Below are 1,330 nucleotides of genomic sequence, written 5' to 3'. Positions count from 1 at the left end.
CCCCCCCCCCCCCTTTCTTCATTTTTTTTTTTCCAGTCCCCTCTCTCCTCCTCTGCATATACATATACACGCCCAGCATTGTCTGCTGTAACCCAATGCTGTGGGTCGGGTCCCGTGCCGCCATCTTACTTTGTTACATCATCAGTAACTGACTGTCTCTTGCAGCAGACCCCATGGTGATGCACCGCCGCACCTGCGCAGTGTACAGTAGGTGGTCAAGAAGCCTCCTGGGATGCATGACGTGAGTGTCCCAGGAGGCTGTCGGTGGCGCGGCTACGTCATTCTCACCTGGGGGAGAAATTAGGACGTATGAGGCTTAGTTAAAAAAAAGAATATAAATATATATACATGATTTTGGAAGAGGAGATGAGGTGGAGTAATATTTTGCTTGCGTGGGTTTCCTCCGGGTATTCCGGTTTCCTCCCACACTCCAAAAACATGCTGGAAGTTTAATTGGCCCCTATCTAAATTTGCCCTCGTATGCAGGGGCGTGCCGAGACCGGGTGTCACCCGGAGCGGAGACCAGGAGACACCCCGGCGCGTCGTCATCGCGCATGCGCTTGACGTCACTTCGCACATGTGCTGCGATCTTCTTGATACCTGCCCGCGGCCATCTTGGTGATGGACGCCGGCAGAGAGAGGAGGGGACGTTCACCCGGCGGGATGAGGTATGCCGCCAGGTCTCCTCCACTCTCCTGACACTGTGGGGCTCTCGGTCCATGACCGAGTGCCCGACTTTTTAGAGGGGGGTGACACCAAAATGTCTGTCAGTCATTTTGGTGTCACCCTTGCAAATGGTGTCATCCGGGTGCGGGGCGCACCCCCCTTGTGACGGCACTGCTCGTATGTATGCCTGTGAGGTAGGGACCTTAGATTGTAAGCTCCTCGAGGGCGGGGACTGATGTGAATGTGCAACTATGTAAAGCGCTGTGTAAAATTGTTTCCGCTATATAATATAGTAATAAATAAATAATATACGACATTTATTCATCAGTAAAGCATGTGATCATTATTTTTATTTATTATTTATCGCTGCGTGTTGTCACGCCCCAGACAAAGCAAGCGACTTGCGAAGGTGAATCCTTCCTCATGATGCTTCTCACACAGGTTGTTTTGTGTAAACAACCCAATGCTGTTTTGTTTACTCTCAATAAAGTTTTGCTCTTCTATAGAGAGGGGAAAAAAAGGAAACAGCCCCTGCGTCGCCCACAATGAGGCCGTGAGATGCACGCGCGCGCGCAATTGCGTCACCTGCCCTTCCCTCCTCTTTCTCCCCCTCCAGGAGACGCCCCGCTGTTCCCTTGGCAGCTCGCGCGTGCGCGCAAGTTCC

Source organism: Nanorana parkeri, unplaced genomic scaffold (assembly GCF_000935625.1).
Source record: "Nanorana parkeri isolate BGI_ZX_2015 unplaced genomic scaffold, ASM93562v1 scaffold379, whole genome shotgun sequence".
NCBI lineage: Eukaryota > Metazoa > Chordata > Amphibia > Anura > Dicroglossidae > Nanorana > Nanorana parkeri.
This window is presented reverse-complemented; position numbering follows the sequence as displayed.